Genomic DNA, 22,975 nt, shown 5'->3' on the forward strand with positions numbered 1-22,975 from the left:
TTAAAAGTCAGTCAGTCAGTAAATGCACATCCCTGCTGATATTTAACCAGTCTAGAGATGTTCCGAAAATTGGAAGGCACACACCAAATTATTAATTCTTAAACTAGAACATCGGAAACTTGAAACTTATCTTATCTTTCAATTCTAACGTATAAGCAGGGACGGATCAAGCCATTTTAAAAATGGGGGGTTCACAACCCAGGACAAAAAAAGGGGGGGTTCCAATCACATGTCCCCATTCAAATGCATTGATCGTCCAAAAAATAAAAAGCGATCAAACTAGACGGCGTTAACTACAAAATGTACAAACATGTTGTTCATTGTGAGCCAAGGCTCCGTGTTGAAGGCCGTACATTGACCTATAAAAGTTTATTTTTTTATAAATTGTTATTTGGATGGAGAGATGTCTCTTTGGCACTCACACCACATCTTCATATATCTATGTACTTAAAAACTGTTTCCCAACATATCTATTGTGGGCCATTCAAGACAGAAAAAAAATATATCAATGATAGTTTATTGATCAAGACGAGGCTTTTGAAAATTGAATACAGATATAATATTATTTACAGACATAAAACATAATTATCCAAATGTTACTGAATTTCACATTATTTTGTATATACAAATTAAAACATTACCAAATTGATGACTACATATATATAAATAAACAAAACAAATAATTACAGCTATATAAACAAACAAAACAAATGACAAAAGAACATATATACACACATAAGATTGGAATAGACTGACAGATAATGAACTGATAACACTATTTTTATCACAAAATTTACTCGTTGGCATTTGGGGTTTCCAAAATACGACGGCGACAAGCCTTCACACTAAGGCGCGTCAAGGCCTCGTTCACCTTGTGAACTACCACATTTCGGAATGTTTCTTCTTTTCGGCACTCTGGGTAATAGTGGTTTACATATTGTCTTACGGCTAACTTAGCCCGTGGGCACACTTCCCTTTTTGCATTGATCCCGCCTCCGTTCCAATTATACATATTTCTGAGATTTTCTTGCCCAAAAAGGTGTGGCATAAGTTCTTTTAACAATATCGAGGCAAAGTTACCGGCGGAATGGGCTCTGTCTTTTAGAATGATGAGTCTATCATCTGGAATGATCATGTCTGCCGGGACGGTGTTTTCTTCATCAGTCTCATTGTCACTGTCAACAGCCAGAAGTCCTGGTGTTGCCTGCCTCTGTGTTAATAAGCGTTCTAAACTATCCTGCTTGGCGTGCAGTTTGTGTTGTTCGGTCTCCATGGCTTTTAGACGCTTGTCAAAGTTTGTCATCATGGCGAATAGTCTGGATTGGCCGGAAATCATGACGTCGAACAGTCGGTATATCCGGTGGTCGTCTGGAAATATGTTGTTGGGTGCAATTGGGGATGGTGTTGGTGTTGGTACTGGTGCAGGTGCAGGTCCTGGTGCAGGTGCAGGTGTTGGTGCTGGTGGTTGAGGGGTCAATATTTCAGGAGCTGGGGATGGCTGCTCCTCGTCGGATGATGGAGGACTCCCTGTCAAGATCACATTGCCATGTGTTGATTTCTAAAAATGAAACAAAAGTGTTACTGAAATGACTGTTTTAAGTGTTTACATATATTTTTAACGATTGATTACGGGAAGGGACTGAATTAGTCGGGAAAGTAAAAATAAAATAATGGAAGTTGCCATATAACAGCTGCCAAAACATTTTAATGACAATAGAAATTATGACGTCGTTCAATGTTGACTTGAACTTCAAACACGATTATGTGATTGAAAAAGTACATATTCTGTGCAATACACAGAATTGTTTGAAGTATCGGTGTTGCTCATTGTAGAAGGCCGTACGTTGACCTTTTGTTATCACGTTTATTCATTTGATCTATGGTGGAGGGTTGTCTCATTATCAAACATACATTTGTACAATAACTTTTGATCTTCATACATGTATATACTTAAACACGTAAAGAGACTAGGCCGTCCTTGGAATCATCAATAACAATATTTCTAAAAATATTTATTAGTCCAAAGTTTAATCAAGGCACAAGGACATCAACAGTCAAAGCTCGAAGAGTTAACTTTAATCTTAAATTTATTCTATTAATAGATAAATGGGAAATGTGTCTAACTAATGCTCCCGGCTTGCATATTATAAGTTTTGGTGTAATAACCCTTGAGCATAAGTTTCAAAACATTCGGTCGCGGCAAACTTAAATCAGAGAACGGAAACCAAAATTCAGTTTGGTTGAAGCAAACCTAAGATAGAGAACGGAACCAGCTTTTGGACCAACTTGGGTAAAATAGTATGCCCCATCGCTACGGCTGGGTTATAATCATAAAAAAATACGCTTTAACCTCTCCCCCAATTACAGGATCTTTATGTCGGTGGGGTTGTAACATGGTTATAACACATTGTTCACTATTTTTTCTCCGTTCAATTGATTGACATTTTGTCATCTTTGGCTTTCTATACGACAAGGGTTTTGCTCATTGTTAAAGTCTTTAGTTTGCCCACTTTTAAGTCCCAGCATTATTGCTAATATGTAGACAGTTTCACCGCACACATCATTTTTACAGTTCATCCCTTCTTAAATTACTCAGTAAAGAGGGAGGGTAGGAGAGGTCCTGATCCCGAAATCACGGGCTTAAAAAATACGAAATCCCGAGGTCCCGACGTTAAATAAATTTTAATCCCGAAATCCGGAAATTCGAGAAGAAAAAAAAACCCGGATCCCAAAAGAGTCTAGAAATCCCGAGCTTAAAAACACCCGATCCCGAAGTCCAGATTAAGGTCATAATAAAGTACAATTTGTGAAAGAAAAAAACTAACCTTCTTTTGCTGTTTGTTGGTGTTCTTCCTTCGCCTTGCTGGTATTCGTAGGGTTGGCATTTTGTCAGATTGTCTGTTGGATGAGGACCTAGGTGGTGGAGTTGGAGGACTAGGGGGTGGAGTTGGTGATCTTGGTGATGGGGTTGGTGATAGAGCTGGTGATGGTGTTGGTGATCTGTTGTCTTCAGAAATATCTCTGTCAAGTTTTTTGGCCGTCATGTCCATCTCGGTCCCACTGGCTAAAACAACTGCCGTAGCAACTTGTTTCTTTGACCCATACTGTACCTCGTACAACCCCAAGTCGATTATCTAAAATTGAAGAGTCATACATTCAATTGTTATATTAAACAGTGTCTATTTCTTAAATCAAAATCAATCACTTCTCCAATGTTTTTGTTTCATGGTCAAGTTTTTAGTTTCAAATTCAACTCTCCATATACAGGAATTATAATGCAAAAAGTGTTTTACAGCGAGTTCAAAAATCAAATATAACAAAACAAAGAGCCTGTGTCGCTCACCTTGGTCAACAAAGGACACAGATGGATTCATGACAAAATTGTGTTTTGGTAATGGCGATGTGTTTTTAGATTTTACTTTACTTAATATTCTTGCTGCTTACAATTATCTCTATCTATAATGAATTTGGCTCAGTAGTTTCAGTGGGAAATGTTTGTGAAAATCTTCAAATTTTATGAAAATTGTTAAAAATTGACTATGAAGGGCAATAACTCCTTAGGGGGTCAATTGACCATTTTGGTCGTCTTGACTTATTTTTAGGTCTTACTTTGCTGAACATTATTCCTGTTACAGTTTATCTCAATCTATTATAGTATTCAAGGTAATAACCAAAAAAAAGTAAAATTTCCTTAAAATTACCAATTCAGGGGCAGCAACCTAACAACAGGTTGTCCGATTCATCTGAAAATTTCAGGGCTGATAGATCCTGACCTGATAAACAATTTTACTCCGATCAGATTTGCTCTAAATGCTTTGGTTTTTGAGTTATAAGCCAAAAACTGCATTTTACCCCTATGTTCTATTTTTAGCCATGGTGGCCATCTTTGTTGGTTGGCCGAGTTACCGGACACATTTTTAAAACTAGATACCCCAATGATTATTATGGCCAAGTTTGATTTAATTTGGCCAAATAGTTTCAGAGGAGAAGATTTTTCTAAAAGATTATGAAGATTTACAAAAAATGGTTAAAACATAGACTATAAAGGGCAATAACTCCTAAAGGGGTCAACTGACCTAGTCACCATTTCGGTCATGCTAACTTATTTGTAAATCTTACTTTGCTGAACATTATTGCTGTTAACAGTTTATCTCTTTCTATAATATTCAAGATAATAACCAAAAACAGCAAAATTTCCTTAAAATTACCAATTCAGGGAAAGCAACCCAACAACGGGTTGCTCAATTCATCTGAAAATTTTAGGACAGATAGATCTTGACCTGATAAACAATTTTACCTTGTCAGATTTGCTCTAAATGCTTTGGTTTTTGAGTTATAAGCCAAAAACTGCATTTTACCCCTTTGTTCTATTTTTTAGCCATGGTGGCCATCTTGGTTGGTTGGCCGGGTCACCGGACACATTTTTTAAACTAGATACCCCAATGATGATTGTGGCCAAGTTTGGTTAAATTTGGCCCAGTAGTTTTAGAGGAGAAGATTTTTGTAAATTAACAACGACGACGGACGACGGACGCAAAGTGATTGGAAAAGCTCACTAGGCCCTGTGGTCCAGGTGAGCTAAAAAATGACACAAGTTTACCAAATTCATGTAAATTGTTAAAAATTGACTATAAAGGGCAATAACTCCTTAAGGAGTCAATTGATGGTCATTTTTGTCATGTTGACTTATTTGTATATCTTACTTTGCTGAACATTATTGCTGTTTACAGTTTATCAATATCTATAATAATATTCAAAATAATAACAAACTAGAGGCTATCAAGAGCCTGTGTCGCTCACCTTGGTCTATGTGCATATTAAACAATGGACACAGATAAATTCATGACAAAATTGTGTTTTGGTGATCATGATGTGTTTGTAGATCTTACTTTACTGGACATTCTTCTTGCTACAATAATCTCTATCTATAATGAACTTGGCCAAGTAATTACAGTGGAAAATATATTCTAAAAATTTACAAAAAATTTACAAAAATTTAATGAAAATTGTTAAAAATTGACTATAAAGGGCAATAACTCCTTAAGGGGTAAACTGACAATTTTGGTCATTTTGACTTATTTGTAGATCTTACTTTGCTGAACATTATTGATGTTTACAGTTTATCTCTATCTATTATAATATTCAAGATAATAACCAAAAACTGCAAAATTTTCTTAAAATTACTAATTCTGGGGCAGCAACCCAACAACAGGTTGTCTGTTTTGTCTGAAAATTTCAGGGCAGATAGAAATTGACCTCATAAACAATGTATCCCCTGTCAGATTTGCTCTAAATGCTTCGGTTTCAGAGATATAAGCCAAAATCTACATTTCGCCCCTATGTACTATTTTTAGCCATGGCGGCCATCTTGGTTGGTAAGCAGGGTCACGCCACATATTTTTAAAACTAAATACCCAAATGAGGATTATGGCCAAGTTTGGTTAAATTTGGCACAGTAGTTTCAGAGCAGAAGATTTTTAAAAAGAATTCTTAAATTTTAGAAAATGGTTAAAAATAACTATAAAAGGCAAAAACTACTTAATGGGTCAACTGACAATTTTTAGATTTTTTTTTGTTGAACATTATTACTGTTTACAGTTTATCTCTATCTATTGTAACATTCAAGATAATAACCAAAAACTGCAAAATTTCCTTAACATTACTTATTCAGGGGCAGCAACCCAACAATGGGTCGTCCGATTTTTCTGAAAGTTTCAGGGTATATAGATCTTGACCTAATAGATTATTTTACCCCTTGTCAGATTTGCTCTAAATGCTATTGTTTTAGAGTTATAAGCCAAAATCTACATTTTACCCCTATGTTCTATGTTTAGCCATGGCGGCCATCTTGGTTCGTTGGCAAAGTCACGCCACACATTTTTTAGACTAGATACCCTAAAGATGATTGTGGCAAAGTTTGGATTAATTTGGCCCAGAAGGAGAAGATTTTTGTAAAAGATTACTAAGATTTACGAAAAATGGTTAAAAATTGATTATAAAGGGCAATGACTCCTAAAGGGGTCAACTGACCATTTCGGTCATGTTGACTTATTTGTAAATCCTACTTTGCTGAACATTATTGCTGTTTACAGTCTATCTCTATCTATAATAATATTCAATATAATAACCAAATACAGTAAAATTCCTTAAAATTACCAATTTAGGGGCAGCACCCCAACAACGGGTTGCCCAATTCATCTGATAATTTCAGGGCAGATAGATCTTGACCTGTAAACAATTTTACCAATGTCAGATTTGCTCTGAATGCTTTGGTTTTTGAGTTATAAGCTAAAAACTGCATTTTACCCCTATGTTCTATTTTTAGCCATGGCGGCCATCTTGGTTCGTTGGCAGGGTCACGCCACACATTTTTAAAACTAGATACCCCAAAGATGATTGTGGCAAAGTTTGGATTAATTTGGCCCAGAAGGAGAAGATTTTTGTAAAAGATTACTAAGATTTACGAAAAATGGTTTAAAATTGATTATAAAGGGCAATGACTCCTAAAGGGGTCAACTGACCATTTCGGTCATGTTGACTTATTTGTAAATCCTACTTTGCTGAACATTATTGCTGTTTACAGTTTATCTCTATCTATAATAATATTCAAGATAATAACCAAATACAGTAAAATTCCTTAAAATTACCAATTTAGGGGAAGCAACCCAACAACGGGTTGCCCAATTCATCTGATAATTTCAGGGCAGATAGATCTTGCAAGACCTGTAAACAATTTTACCAATGTCAGATTTGCTCTGAATGCTTTGGTTTTCGAGTTATAAGCTAAAAACTGCATTTTACCCCTATGTTCTATTTTTAGCCATGGCGGCCATCTTGGTTGGTTGGCCGGGTCACAGGACACAATTTTTAAACTAGATACCCCAATGATGATTGTGGTTAAGTTTGGTTTAATTTGGCCCAGTAGTTTCAGAGGAGAAGATTTTTGTAAAAGTTAACGACGAGGGACGACGACAGACGCCGGACGCCAAGTGATGAGAAAAGCTCACTTGGCCTTTTAGGCCAGGTGAACTAAAAACGGCAAAATTTCCTCAAAATTACCAATTTAGGGGCAGCAACCAAACAACCAGCTGTCCGATTCATCTGAAAATTTCAGGGCAGATAGATCTTAACCTTTTAAACAAACTTACCTCGTGTCAGATTTGCTCTAAAGGATTTGGATTCAGAGATATCAGCCAAAATCTACATTTTACCCCCATGTTCTATTTTTAGCCATGGCGGCCATCTTGGTTAGTTAACTGGGTCATTGGGCAAATTTTTTAAACTAGATACCCCAATGATAATTGTGGCTAAGTTTGGTTAAATTTGGCCCAGTAGTTTCAGAGGAGAAGATTTTTGTAAAAGTTTACAGACGACGGACGCCAAGTGATGAGAAAAGCTCACTTTTTGTTGGATGCTGCATCATAATTATTACAAGTTAAATGAATACAAGTCATTAAGTACATATATGTAGTTACTACACAGCTACTTTTGCATAGGTACTATAAATAAAAGTAAATTTCCAGTACTACATACTTTAGTACAGAAATAGTACCTATGCAAAAGTAGCCGTGTAGTACATAATATTTGAAGATAAAATAAAGCATAATCTAATTATTATCAGTCTCTGGTCAGAAATGAAGCCACACAACAGCGAAATGTAAGTCTCAGAAATGCACATACAATCATTGTATATACATTTGTACATGTATGATGAAGATTAATACTTACCATTGGCTCTCAACATACATTTTATGTAGATGTAAAAATGGACTGTCAGGCATGGAGTCATTTGACACTTTATATAGGTTCCTTCATTCCAGTATCAGTCATAATCCATAGTCAACTCCTCTGTCCATTCCTTGTTATATTGCTAACATGAAAAATGCTTGTTTTGGACCATAATTCCAGATCAGTTTCTGCTAAAATAAAATAGTCTCAACTGAAACAAATGTTACACTTGATATGCAACTTGTCATGGAAAAACTATACAATAATCATGATAAATCATAATAAACAGATCAATATCTTCAAGCATATATACATGTAACCCCAAAAAAAGAAATAAACAATGATGTTTAACCCCTCCCACTTTCTGTATATGTATGTGCCAGTCCCAGGCCAGGAGCCTGTAATTCAGTGGTTCTTCTTTGTTGCTTTGTTTGTTACATAATGATATTTGTTCATATTTTTGCTTATCAATTCAGCCATTAGTTTTCATGTTTTAATTTTTTACATGTACATTTGTGATTTTGGGACCTACCATACATGTAAATGTAGCTGAGTATGTGATATTGGCTTTGCTTATTGTTGAAGGCTGTACAGTGACCTTAAGCTGTTACTTTCTGTGTCATTTGGTGTCTTGTGGAGAGTTGTCTCATTGACAATCAATTCCACATCTTTTTTTATATTTTTACATCTTACACAGTAGGTACAGGTAAGTAAACAAAGATTATAGATTTATAAAAAACGGGTCCGATCTTACATGGGGGGTTCACAACAAGTAATTGTCTCATTAATCACAACTTTATACGATAGTTACGATTTAATGCAAACAACATTTAATGCACTGTAGAGGAAAGCTTTATACGAGTCATTGATCTTCGCGAATTTTCAACTAGAAAACCTGCAGGATGCTAAACTAACTTTGAATCGTTGTGTAGACAGACATCTGCCGTGCAAATGAAAAGACAAGTATACAAATGAAAGATATTTCACAAGAGGACCAGTAGGTAGGATGACTGGATCAGAAAAGAAAAAGAAAAGGTAGGTCTTGTCATAATATTGTGTTTAATGTTAACTTGTTCTCGTCCTGAAGTATAAGCCACTGGACGTTAAGAAACCACCAATCAATCAATTAATCTTGACTGAAAGTACATTTTGATGATCTGAAAAAAGGGATGACAAAAATCATGTTAATAAAGGATTCTCAAAAAGTTGTATGAACTGTCAAAGATGTTTAAATAATTGAAACACCTTGATGTCAGTCCATATATATTGAGACGCTTCATGTATGCTTTCAAAGCAAATACTGGATCTGTGGAACATTCAGCTAGCTTTGAAAAGAACGGTTTAACACATCTTTGGATACCACACCTTGTATGAAAATGCTGAATGATGAAAAAAATCTATTGCATTTTAAGCAATATATTTTTAAATGCATGACAAGGACTAATATCGATTATGGTAATAATTAAAATGCAAATATACCTAATAAAACACTAGTAGATCGGATACGATTGTCAACACGATAAATCTCCACCCAGTACCTAAAGTAGTTAATAAAAACAATTAAAGGTCACGTCACAGTATAATGTTATATTTTAAATTCTTTGTACATTTCAGGCCAAATATCACCTACAAGTAGTTCCCATCAGGGTAAGTTATATTCACATTGTTTAGAAAAATCTTACATATTAACAGTTAACCACCATTGTATAATTCAGACAAAGAGATTTATACAACATTGAAGTTACTTTCTATTTCTCAAAACAAATTGAGGGGCAGTTGTGATTAAAAGCATTTTTTGTAGGTGAATGTTTATTTTAATTGAGACCAAAGTAGTTAAAGATAACTGTTATCTGATATAACTTTATTAGCAATACCTTATTAAGTTTGTTATTCATATACCTACAATTAATGAGATAACAAAAGAAGATGGAACAGAGAACAACAAAATGTCTCGGTTCCTCTCATCAGTGATTGGGAAATGATGCTGACAATCTTTTAGTTGCTGTTTCAATATTCAAAATTTTTGATTCATCGCCTAGGTCGAATTCTATTTCACCTGCCTGTGTTTTTTCAGGCAACCTTTAGATATGAAATCAGGCAAATCCTTGTTGTGGTAGCCGGCAGTTAGATAATAGTCATTTAAACATTGAACATTTGTAGCAAGTTTTATAAGTGCAGAAGCAGGTGGCATCCAAAGTTGAGGATTTTTTTAATTTCCCTTCTTTTTTACTGGATGAACACTTCATGGTTATCTTCCGAACTTCTTCAAACGAGAGCTGTTCTGTTGTTTCCTTCTTTGAACAGTAGAGTGTTTTTACAAAATCAACATATATGGCATTATTAAATGTCACTGTTGGTGCACTGCCAATTATTTACACATTAATAAGAGATTTTCTAAATTTTTCCTGAAGAAATACATCTAGTGTCTTTGAATGTGTAATATTGTGAAATTTGGGCAAAAAATCATTTCCACCAAGACTTAGTGCAATAGCTACTTTTGCGGCAACATATTTTTCCTTCCAAGCTTTTTCAAGGATTTCTATAATTTTTGTAATATTATAGATGTCCATCAATGATCCTGCTTTTTGAAGAACAACATACATATCATTCTTGAATGTGCCATCCTGAGATCGAGGCCAGAGAAAGGATAAGGTGAACAAGTGAATCACAACTGCGTCAATGTCACCAGATGTGACAATACTTGCACACCCATCTCCTTGTTCTAGTTTATCTGCAAACCCATGCAGCCAATCTAACTGAGCCATTTCTGTTTCCGCTTTTCTTTGTTTGATGTGTACCATTTTGGTTTTTGATTTCAATCCCTCTTTTTTTCCAAGAAGACATTCGATAGGTGTTGTATATCCATCTTCTTGGTAATATTCAATGTCAATTATTAAAGTCAGGTCCATGTATAAATGTAATTCATCTATTCTACGAGCCAGGTATGTACTAATAAATGATTTGCCTTCTGCAGTTGAAACCAGTGATGCTTTATCAAATCTATTGGCAGATATCATTTCATCCACTGTTTTTAAATGAGAGATGCCAACATTAGCAGAAGATGTTCTCTGTGCCCTAGTTGCTGCTTTGAAGTCATCGGGGGTAAATGATATTTTTCCTCGCATATTATCATCCTTGAAATGTTTGGCATCTGGTTAATAGTTTTCTGAATTACATAGTTCTTTACAAAATCCAGATAGTCATCCCCACTAAATACTTTTGCCTTAAACTTGACTCCAGCGAATTCCACTGTTGCTAGTTTAACCTCTGATCGTATGGAATCGGGTAAAACATTTTCTGCAATTTTGATAATACCATTGTCCTGTATTTGTTCATGCAAATGTCCATCCAACATGCATAGTGACTTGGCCGTTAGCTGTATTATGGCTTTCTGTATACCGGTTGACTTAAGAACTTTTGGTTTGGAATAGTCTGGTTTCAAAATTGCTTGACATGCATTCATTTCTGAACTTATGCAGTCAATTTTCTTTGTCTCTCTCTTAACAGCTGTCCTCCGCTTTTGTTCAATTCGTTCTTTCTCTGATTTTGCAGTCTGTGTGTTAGCATAATATATTCTCTTGATTGCGACACCTTTTGAACTTTTAACTTTTGTAGTAATTGCTTAGGACCAGTAAGATCTTGCATTGATGGAGTGTCATTTTTACTACATTGAAACAGTTCACTTGTACAAAGGTACTTTTGTATTAAATATTTCCCCACATCTACAGTATGCCTATCAAGTATAGAAATAGGAAGCTGACTTTTAGGGTTAGAATAAACAAATGCATGTCAAACAAATATAAGAACGATTTTGTTTGGGGCTTTATTTGCAAGGATAACATATTTGTCATGAAGGTAGTGTAAGTGTTATGCAATATAAGGGTCTGTAAATATTGACCTAGCATGGACGTTCCTATAGTGTTTAGAAATCCCTATTTGATTTGAAATCGTTTCGTATCAGCGACAACAGAAAGAACAATACCGTGGCGGTTTCCATTTCGTTTGTCATCACATACGCTTTTACAAGATGTTGCGCATGCGTGTCTATTTTTGTTAACATGAAAAACCAAAAGGGTGTTTATTCTTTTTCAAGTGTAAACCTGTGTAATTAATTCGGATTAACTAACCCAGATTCGACCCGGTAATGACACTAACGGCTTCAGTTTTGTCCTCCTGGTCATTGGCGTCCGTCTCCGTTACGGAGTCAAATGCCTTTTTGTAGTCAACGAAACAGCCATATACACGTTTTTTTCTTGAAAAGTGCTTTCTGAACGAGCGTCAACAAAGAATAAATTGCATTTGATAGGACAAAAAGTCCCAAATAATGTGTTGACAATTATTTAAATATACAAGAGAGATATCTTAAAATATTTACTTTTTAATACATATATTAATATTAAAGTTTAGGATATGGCATTATACTTGAATAAAGGACTGCGCTTTAGCGCATGATACGCCCGTTGCTCTTTTAACTTTTCTTTTATGCTTTAAATGAATTTATATGATCAACTAGAAATATATATACAAATCAAAAGGGGTGTTACATTAATATATTCACCAAAGTTTCATAAAATCCCCCTTTTTTAAGTATAAAAATTCATTACTTAAGAAAACGTAAACTCTAAAATTTATAAAAATGGAAAGGGAGCTTATGTCAATAGATATAAACAATTTATCAAAGTTGCATAAAATTTTGTGAAAGTGTTAGTTATTGTCCCAAAATTGGAAAATCACCCCTTTTTTAAGCATAACAATTCATAACACGGAAATGTAAAATCTGAAATTTATAAAAATTGAAAGGGAGCTTACATCAATAGATATAAACAATTCACCAAAGTTTCATGGACATTGGTGAAAGCCTTTTTGAGTTATTGTCCGAAGTGTTGAAAATCCCCCCTTTTTTATGAATAAAGCCCCATAAATCCAAAACTTAAAATCTGAAATTTATAAAAATTGAAAGGGAGCTTACATCAATAGATATAAACAATTCACCAACGTTTCATGGACATTGGTGAAAGCCTTTTTGAGTTATATCGCTTTGAATCTGTACCAGACAGAAAAACTGCAGATAATTATTCCAGTGTATCGACGATCTTTTAGATGCATTAGAAACACAAAAATGTAAGGCCAGACCTACATACATTAATATAAAGCTGATTTTGAAAGAAATCGCACATAAAGAAATAATTCAAGATGCTTAAATATGATACACTGATTTGTTTCAGAGACTTCATTGATTGGTTTTATTTGTAGATGATCATGATTCTGAAATACAGTTGATTCAGGAAACAGTGGAGAATATTTGTCAGACAGAAGATTTGTCTCAAAGTAAGCCACCATTATTTGGCATACTGGTACTTGCAATTGTATTATAATGCACTAAGTTTATTATACTTACTGTAAATGCAGAAATCATTGCATTGTTTTTATAAAAAATGCGACTGAATTATAACAATCACAATAATTTTAACTACAATCCCCTTCCCTTTCATGAATGTGGCCTACCGAATTAGACTATTTACTGGATTTGTTATAACATAATTGGGAGATATATACCCCGTATCCAGTTGCTGAATATGCATGAAATATTTGCCACTGGAAGTTAAGCAACCAACAATCAATCGAACTAAACTCATATCCATACATCATGTTGCGGGCAAATGACTTCCACTCCATATAGTCAAAATCATGTCCTATATCTGATTACCTTTCCAGAGCACCTGAGATCACCCCTAGTTTTTGATGGGGTTCGTGTTTAGATTTATGAGTTTGACTGTCCCTTTGGAATCTTTCGTACCTCTTGTTCCACAAAGAGCAGATACAGTAATCACTGAGGCTATGATCAAGCTAAATCAACATATTTTCCAACAAGATCTTGCTCGTATAGCCGATTTTTTGGAATATGGTGAATAGGTGTGGTGGCACTGGGAAAACCATGATGGGGCATTCAATGATGGACAGAGCCAACCATCCACAAGATTATAAGGTCCAACATTGTCTTATTTCAGAGACTAATCTATTTAATCTGAAATAGAAAACATAAATACAATATGGAAATGTCTTGCCAAGTTTCAATTCAATGAATTTTTTTGGGTCAACCCTTAAAAGCAACAGACAGGTGTGATAAGTAAGACATCAACTTTTTTCTTTTTTATTGTATAAAAATAATTAGGCTCAAACACAAGTACAGGAAGCAAAACATAATTTGTATCAATAGTTTCTATTTACATTTTAGGCTTTGAATATGTGAAATTATTATAAATTTTCAAGGTCATTAATTCAAACCGGATGGTTTATCTAGTCATGTCACACAATGTTATCTTCTTGGTAAACATTTTTTGTCGCTTCGGTAATATGGTGATTCCATTGACAATCAGAAACAGAAAACAACAATAATTTAATTAGTAAGAATGGTCTTTTTTAAGTAGATTAACAGACTTCTGGGTTTTTTTTAAATATGTATTGAAGAGGTAATAACAGTGTATTTGAGACTCTGGGGGACTTCTGTTTTACTATAGGAAATTTACTTTCCTCTATTTGCAGTATTTTTGTGATTTTACTTTTTAGTTTTCCTCGCTATGCAGAACAATTGAAAAAAAGCATAAGAACAAAGTCTTTATGAGTGCATGTTTTTTTTATATAGATTAAGATAACTTCTATTTCATTTGCATATTAACAGGTATCTCTACTTTCTCTTTTAATGAGCGTTTTCCCTCCATTTTGCAGAGTCAAAAGATGTCTCGACTGATCCCTGTTGATTTTTCAAACAACGTATAAAAGTCTACAATGATGGATGTCGGACAGCCAAACTTATTGGTGGTGAAAGCCTTAAAAAGATAAATAACAACATATTTTAGAGCTGATATTTTTTCTGGAATTAGGACTTCTATTTAACTCTTTAGGAAACCTTTTAGTATACGTTGTTATTCATAAAGTGTATAAGTTTCATATAAAACAAAAACAAAATTTTTCCTTTGAATTATATATGAAGTTTGACCCTCCATGGCTTTCATGACAAAACTAGCCATGCACCAAAGATGAATGCAAGTATATGAATTTTTGTGAATCGCACGGATAAAAACAAGAGAGTCAAACATCCATAGACAGCAATCATTGTAATCCAGTTACAAAGCTTATAATTTCTCAAATACTTGAAAGTTTATTTCTTTTATGTAAGTTTTGAGGTAATAACATGCAACCTATTCATCAGCTCTTCATCCATTTTCAAGCAGTTCATAACTGTGCTTCTCTACTAGACAGCAGTGAGGCAACACAATTGGTTATACTCATTGATTTTGGTTGAAGAACAAATTTTTATTAAAATTTGAGAAAACGTTTTTTTAAGAACTTACAAAAAATGTTTGGCTTGTCTAGAAGTTAACTTTTAGTTATATCAAGCAATTTAATTAAATGCAATCCATATGTTTCAAACAATTTTTAAGTGATGTCTTTAACCCTTTTTGACTAATGAGAAGAGCTTAGAATGTGTTTAACCAGTGTCCTCTCGAGAAAGCTTTGGAAAAGAGACAGGTAAATGCAAAAAAAAGCAACATATCAAATACGAAATGAATGGCAACAACTTTGTAATTGAATTCTTTCGAATTAACACTCAACAATCTATGATGTCATTTAACTTCAGAAAATGTAAACAGCAATTTGGCAGTGAAAGAGTAGGTAAATCTTGATTTAACTCACATTTATACTGTAAATTACTATTGCCGAATATTCGAACGAAAAAATAACGGGCAAAAGTGCGTTTTTAACCAGAAATTTTCCTCAAACTCGCGTAAAAATAGGAAAAAACATAGCACTGAAAACGACTTTTCTGCTTGCAGGAAATATATCAACTTTCAGTTCATCCGTGCAATACATTAGTTTGTACTATTAACTCGAAAAAAAATTGGTACTTGAACTTACATTGTTTTAGCAATTTAAATATATACGTTTTTTTAGGGACAGGACTCGCGTTTTCTGTTTGTAACATGCCTATTTTACTATCTATCTTATCATTTAGTTTATCTATGTTCTGGTTTACACCGGTCATCTCTGTTTTATATAGCGAGCATATTTGTTGACATTATTTGTAGGTGTTCCATAAAGTATTTTTACTTTTGGATGTTAGTGGTTTCGAAAATTATATCTCTCACTAGAATTATATCATGTAAAATGACGGGAGCGATGCTAAGCATTACTGCCGGTCATGAGGAATTTCGCAAGGTGCTATTTCATGTTGTCTTTTAGAAGGTTCTGAATGAATGTTGCCTCATGCAATTTCAAAAACAAATCGGACTTACTGCCCAACATTACCGAGGCACCGTAGACACAAAAGAACAAAATTTGTATTTCTATAGTCTGTACTCTTCATGTTCTTTAATATCCTGTCAGTAGTCGTTGAGGAGTTTGCTAAATCTGATTCTTCAAGCAGGTTATCAATTGGTAGAAAGGCTTTTTCACTTTGCATTCTGTCTTGCTTTAAAACTGTGTAAAGGCTACCATTATTTCCATCACAGATATATCTGCGACATCATCTACAATCAGACCCATAATGCTCAGTTTGTTGTGTTTCTCTGAACAAGTTTATTATCTAATGTTCTACCTATAACTAGAATAAAAATTCTTGGTGCATCTTGGGACTTGTGAAGGAAATATTTATATCATCTGATCTGTCTGCAATCTTAATAATATTTTCAGTAAAGACTTTACTTGACTATGGAAACGGTAAACGCTTGTATACCCTATGTTCCCAGTGACACTCAAGATTTATTTATTGAGGTCAACGGTAATAATGGTAAGCCGGATTAATGAAATTAACGGTACCAATTTTCTTGCACCTTGCGCCTTTCGACAATATATGTTTCTTCAGTGATGCTCGTGGCCAAAATATTTGAAATCCAAAGCTTATATAAAAGATGAAGAGCTATAATCCAAAATTACATGTGAATTGGGAACTAGCGCTGGAATTTTTCGAAAAACTAAGGATTTTCTAATCCAAGGTATAGATTATCTACGAAACGCGCGTCTAGCGTACATGCAAAATTTAGTCCTGGTATCTAGGATGAATTTATTTAGCTGTTTATAGCACAACTTTAGGGAATTTGAGTTCCCCAATGCTCTTCACATTTAATTGTTTCCCTTATATATATTTTGAGAGTCATTGATGAGTCTTATAGCAAACACAAGGACCTATTTGTTATTGTTGTGATTTTTTTTTTACTAAAATGGGTAAAATGAAGAAAACAGACAGGGTATATAATTCCTACCACCCCTGTCCATTGTTTGCCATAATGCACACTAATATTTCCCACCATAGATTGTCTATTAAACATAAGGAAGAACAAGAAGTTTAAGAAATTATAAAACTAGATATTTCGAACAGTAGTTCTGATGGAAAAAAGAAAATTATGAAAGAGAGAAAAATAATGATTGATCCCTTAATATTAAAAAGATGTCATCAAGAACCATCAACATAACATGAAAGTCAATCAAAGTAAAACCAGATAAATCATATTTGCTCGTAGAATTTTAAAGTCAGAATCTTTTGACAAGAAAGAGTATGGAGCGTGTACATCATGTCTAGGGAGGTTTTTGATTTTAAATATTTTCAAACCATGAAGAAGGCACAGCATTTCAAAATAAAAGGCCACACTATTAACCATCAAAATCTGTTTATTAATACGGATTATGCCACAGTAAGTACTATTAAACTTATAATTGCAGACATCAATAACCTCTCATAAATGTCAGATGAATAGAGACTTATTTTCAAAACTTACTTCATACTTCAGTTGACCTTAATATTTATTTATTCGAGCTTCATTGGAGAGCCTTGTGTATACGCACATCTGGTGTACAAGGTGTACAAAGCTGTAATCTAGGTACTAGTATCCTCTTAAGTTAATTATGTAAATAATGCAAAAAAGAATTTCAGTTACAATTTATAGAAATCTCTGGTTTTGAAAAGGCTACCTGCACTGGAAAGACACAAATTACTTATATTTACCTACATGATTTACTTTCGAATGGGACAATTGGTCGCCAAAACTCCCATACGCAGATATTTAGTTGTGACATTAAATATGATTTGAATTTTTGAAACTTTACTAAAAAAAAATTAAATGCATCAATCAAATCTAAGAAGAAAAATTCTATGAATTATTGATATCTATATATTGTTTGTACGATTAAGCGATTATGACTATGTAAAGTTGATCTTGCGTTTGTATCTCTTTTTTTTTAAATCAAATTCCAGATTATGGAAAAATCGCCCATTGAAATGGACGAGACCCACATCCACATTAAGGCGCTTATTGCGCCAACCCCAATAGATTTGGGGGATGGTGGCAAAGTTGGCTTGTTTGTTCAAGACCAACTGGTAACAACTTCAGGATCATTCAAGTTAGTATCGTAATACATTTGACTTTGATATATCTGTAAGTTATTAACTACCAATGAATGATTCTTTTTTTTAAATGTTCAGTTTGCAATAACTGATATTTTATCTTACGGTTTATGTACCCTTCAGTAGCCAATTTTGTACGAACTTTTCAAACTTTAATTGTATCAAAACAACAGATATAATGAATAATAGAGTTAGGCCATTTTGTACATATTCCAAGGGAAAACTTGATGCAAAGCATTATTTTATATAAATCAAGATTTGTATCGAACATCCACAGCCTTTAATACAGAGATTTTTGTCATGACATTTTAAACATAAATTACTCACTTGATTTTCTATGATGTGCTGTTGTGACGTCCTTGTCACACAAGCATTTGAATTTGTACATTTTTTGAAGTATAAAAAACTCTCATTACTTCCTTGATTATTTATTCCATCAGTTACATCGATACATACACAATAACATTATCATTTCTTGGTTAAGCTCTTCTGGCTTTATATAGCAAATATGAAACAATGAAAGGAGCGCATTTAACAATGACATGATTATATTAAACACAGGAAGGAGCTTTAAAAAAAGAACGGAGTTAAGATAAACAATTAACGGATCTTTAAATACATAGAAAAAAAGGAGTAATAAGCGGAGTGCAATTTAAAATACATATTCACGCTTCGCGACACTCCCCACTCAAAGTTAAACAGTTATAAGTGTCACTGAATAAATGTTCATAAATGTCCTGTTCCATATTTAAGTCTGACACATTTGGTTGTCCATCAATGGTTGTGAGAGTTCTTTGAAAGGTTAGCATCACTGTCTGCTGAACAGTTGAGTTGTCTATGGTCATCAGGGATCTCTCATCATTTATATTATCGTCGTCATCATCACTGACTATTATAAATTCATTTGCATTATTGTTAATGTCACTCGCAGTACACGAATCATCATCTTTGCATGTAGTTTCACAATTTTCTTCTTGATCATCTGTATCTGTACAGGAATTTATTTCTTCATCACTAGTATTATCCAAACTATCTAGAAATTCTTCAACACTCATCGATGGTATTTCATTTTGCCTTTCCGTTTCTATGGCATCGTTTATAAGGTCAAGAATAGAATCATCCTCGCTAACATCATCATAATATTGTTCATGATCATTGATGCAACTTGGTCTTCTTTCTGCAGATAATGACTTACTGCGGGCTTACTGTACTTCCATGCCATGAATGGTAGTTAAATGATGAAACAAGTAACCTCTTCTTATAAATATGGAACTGCATTCATCTTCTGTGCAGTCATACGACTCTAGGCAAGCATGGTGTTCTTTGATATGGCGAATGAGATTCTTCTCGTATTTATATTCCTTGTAACAAATTAAGCAAGTATACATCGTGGCTATGGTAACTATGATAATGAAGATTCATATTTAATAGACCGGTTTTATACAACCACATAGACACTGAATGAGAAACTCGTGCAAATCGAGCTCTGTTTAAATTTCAGCTCCGTTTACATCGAATGAGAAAATCTTGCAAAATCAAGCTCCGTTTAAATTTCAGAGATTGAATGCTTTATTGAACACACTATAACATTTGGGCACACGCTATTCATTTAAATTATTTCTAAATATAACTTTATAACACATATTATTAACACATCACACATATATATCGATCATAAATTTAACTTTTAAATTTTCATTTTGGCAATTTCTGCCGCTGTCCTGGTAGGTCTTTTTGACATTTCTATTTCTTTAGGAATAATTGCCAAGTCTTGTGAATTTGAAACTTCATCTATTTCCAATGGATACAACAAATTAAGTGGACGACCAATTATATTTCCATTGGCTAATCTCACCTTAACCGACCTCAACTGACCATCATTACTTTGAATATGCTTTACAATACTCCCCAATTCCACAATCCTCTTGGTAAATCTTCTTTTATTATAACTACACTCCCAATACCTGGAGATACTGTAGACTTTATTTTTTCACACTTTAAGTCAATTTGTTTTCTTTCTCTTAATCTTAGTAGATATTCTTCTCTCCAAGTTTCCCACTGTCAACACTATGGACTATCAAGGGACGACAATGCAGGTCTCGGACCAGCAGTGGCATCGACACAGTGGTAGTAAATAAACTCATCATAGATACCAGGACTTAATTTAGTATTTACGCCAGACGTCTGAATGAATTATCCACAAAGTGGAAAAATTTACTAAAAGAAATGAAGTTTTGGTTGGTTCAAGTTGACTTCTAAAACAATTGTCAATAGATATTTTAAAAATATTTTGACCAAATGACCGATTTAAGGTTACATCAAATACAATTATCAATACATATTAGAAAGTTGTCTTGGTCAAATGACCGATTTAAGGTAATATGAAATACAATAATCAAACAAATTGTCAAATTTACAGTAAAATGTCTAAAAATGAACAATATACCAAAAACAGGTTTGCTGTTATGTTATATACAATTATTCTAAGAATGTGGTCAACTTAAAGTAACATCTAAATAAATTATCCAAAAAATGGTAAAATATACTGAAAAATATTACAATTTTATAATAACGGTTTGGTTGGTTCAAGTTGACTTCTAATACAACTGTCAATACATATTTTAAAATTATCTTGATCAAATGACCGATTTAAGGCAACATTAAATACAATTAGCAATACATATTAGGAAGTTGTCTTTGTCAAATGAACGCTTTAAGGTAACATCAAATACAATTATCAATACATATTAGAAAGTTATCTTGAACAAATGACCGATTTAAGGTAACTTCAAATACAATTATAAATACATATTAGAAAGTTGTCTTGGTCAAATGACCTATTTAACGTAATATGAAATACGATAATCAAAAAAATTGTCAAATTTACAATAAAATGTCGAAAAATGAACAATATAACAATACCAGGTTTACTGTTATATTATATACAATTATTCTAAGAATATGGTAAATTTAAGGTAACATCTGAATAAATTATCCTAAAAGTGGTTAAATTTACTGAAAAATATTACAATTTTATAATAAAGGTTTGGTTGGTTCAAGTTGACTTCTAATATAATTGTCAATACACGTTATAAAATTATCTTGATCAAATGACCGATATAAGGTAACATCAATTACAATAATCAATACATATGAGAAAGTTGTCCTTGTCAAATGAACGCTTTAAGGTAACATCAAATACAATTATCAATACATATCTTATTCAGATAACTACAATTGGACATAGCAGGTTGTCTCTTGGGACCACTATAAACACTAGGACTCTTGTGGTATGAACCCAGTCCATTTCAGCCAAGCCAGCTCATTGTTGTTGTGCAAAAGAAGAACTCAATGTCGCCAACACAATAGTCGAAGAGCACCATTGAATACTTCTCCCTGTGGTCAGCCTTCTCGAAGATTGTGATTCTATAGGTTCCATGTTTTTAGTGGCATGATGAAAAATAGTAATATGAGGTATAACGTTGTCTGTTTGGTGAAACTCCTTCATTTGCAACATCTTTTCTCGGATAAATCCCTTTTCACTGGATTGTGTCGTCCTGTTGAAAGTTGTTTAAAATAAAGGCAACAGTAGTATACCGCTGTTCAAAACTCATAAATCCATGGACAAAAAACAAAATCGGGGCAACAAACTAAAACCGAGGGAAACGCATCAAATACAAGAGGAGAACAACTAAATAACACTAAAATGTAACACACATAGACAAAATCCCACGTAATGGACTTGTTTTAAAATTTATTGTGCCTCTATCTTAATTGAGTGGGAAAAGCCAGCACTGTTCAACAACGAAATTAATTTAAAAATTTTGATATCTTAGATAAAATTCTTGGTCTTGTGTGACTATAATATTTGTGTAAAGAAAATGTTTGTTATTTTGGTTTAACTTTTTATTTCCCAGCCCCCCCCCCCCCCCCCCCCCCCCCCCCCCCCCCAGTAATTCTGAATGCAAGTTGCTTGTAATATTCTTGATCCAATTCTAGTTTTTCACTTGTTCCATATTTTGACAGGACACTATTTTTTGTGTTGTATATCAAAATTCATTTCTTGCGTTGAATCTATCATATATTTTCTAATTCCATTTTTTGTACAATGTGCGTTTAAAGCAGCCATAGTGTCGATTATAGACCTACAAACTTTAATGTAACCCGTGCCGAAGTTCACGGACTGATGCCGGAATTCACGGGGTTATAATTGGTGGAGGACAATAATCCTATTATCATTGCATAACATTGGACAAGTATATTTATATTTTATAAGAACCTTTTATAATGTTAATGTACAAACGTCCGCGCCCTCAACGAGAACATATAACTTCCTTTGACCAATCAGAGCCTTAAGCCCTATTCCATCGAATTGGAGTGTTTATTGTACTTTCGGTTGAAATAATTTGTTTATGTGAGCATGCTAAAAAACTGAGCTTGGTGGGGTCTTTGTCAACACTGTCATATATATCTAATAATTTGTCTTCTGTGTCCGAATTTATGTTAATTAATCCTTCTTCTAGAATATTATCTGGCAATTTTATATTTCCAATAAAAACAACTTTATAGGACTTTTCAAATAACTTCTTCATCTGTTGTCTGATGTCCTTTCTAGCGGAAGCTCCCTGTATGGACGAGAAATGTGTGCTTGTGTGTGAAGTGAATTTTGACGACCTGAACACAGAAGCTATCTGCTGGTCCAATCATCTTGTACTTGGCCTGTTGCCAATGATATTTCTTGTTTGTCCTATATTATTACTAAATGTTATCACAGTAAAATTGAATTGATAAAATTAAAGCAGTTGGCGATTATCTTGACACAATTGTAAACTAGACATCGGGATTTCG

The sequence above is a fragment of the Mytilus edulis genome, chromosome 11 (assembly GCF_963676685.1).
Source record: "Mytilus edulis chromosome 11, xbMytEdul2.2, whole genome shotgun sequence".
Taxonomy (NCBI): Eukaryota; Metazoa; Mollusca; class Bivalvia; order Mytilida; family Mytilidae; genus Mytilus; species Mytilus edulis.